The following is a 1,125-nucleotide window of genomic DNA, read 5'->3' on the forward strand; positions in this document are numbered from 1 at the left end:
AAGGCGCACATATTGTTAATTTAACACAGTAATACAATAAGGAAATTAAACATAAAAACATTAAGGAAATTAAACATAAAAACATTGAAGAATTTTATTAATACTATTTCCAAATTAAACGGATTAATGACAAGCTTAAGATTAGGTAAGATTAATTAAGTAATTGTATTTTAAAGTGATAAGTTTTTACCAATTGATGTTTATTACTTTAAAAAATGGAGAAAAAACAAACAACCTTGGAGACAAAATTATAATGTGCCTGCCAGGGATCGAACCTGGGACCTTCCGCGTGTTAGGCGGATGTGATAACCACTACACCACAAGCACGTGTTGATTAACTTCAATTATTTAAAATAGAAATAAAAACATAGTATTTGTTATAATTTATGTGTTTTATCACATTAATTTTCATATACACAATATTTTCATTTTTTTTATTTTAATTACATACATAATGCATTCTAACTATCCTGCTTTTCCCATTTAATAATATATTTGCAGAGATTATACTGTTCTATCTACATCAACGGACTGATTTTGAGTTTGAACTTTATAGTACCTACAACCAGGGGCATAGATTTTTTACACCCGATGGGGTGGGAATGATTTCTGCAACCATTTATGTGGGCTGTTCAATTTGCAAATTGGTAATCTCTGATTACGTGAATCTAAAAGCTGTAAACATGCAGTCACAGAGTAATCTTGTTGCCACGATACTTGCATGTATGGTTAGGCCTATTGACTGATACTTAGAACTATCGCTTACATCGAAAAGCTTAGAAGCACGCCTATATTAAAGATGTACATTTCGGTTACTGAAAAAGCCTACATCTAGGCCTAATTATGTAATACGATTGGTAAGAACACGATAATCACAAGAACAAACACACAATTTGTAGGCCTGTGATGCAATAAAACAATTCAACAGACCAAACTGTAGGGGGGGTTATTGTATGCACCATATCCCCAACCTAAAATGAAGAGGGGGATGTATACCACCCATCCCTCACAGGATCTACAATTCTTAATTTATTCTATTCACTGTTGTACGGTACAATAGAATAAATTAAGAAATGTTTCATGTTGACATCAAGACTAAACATTTTTTTTGGTAAGAATAATTTC

The 1,125-nt window shown here is 31.9% G+C and overlaps 1 non-coding gene across 1 annotated transcript; it reads right to left on the bottom strand.

Annotated features, from left to right (window-relative positions):
• Positions 1-254: 254 nt before the first annotated feature.
• Positions 255-327, bottom strand: TRNAV-AAC (transfer RNA valine (anticodon AAC)). The gene has a single exon. It is a non-coding gene; the product is annotated as a tRNA-Val (tRNA).
• Positions 328-1,125: the final 798 nt, after the last annotated feature.

Source organism: Tachypleus tridentatus, chromosome 13, assembly GCF_004210375.1.
Source record: "Tachypleus tridentatus isolate NWPU-2018 chromosome 13, ASM421037v1, whole genome shotgun sequence".
NCBI classification, from domain to species: domain Eukaryota; kingdom Metazoa; phylum Arthropoda; class Merostomata; order Xiphosura; family Limulidae; genus Tachypleus; species Tachypleus tridentatus.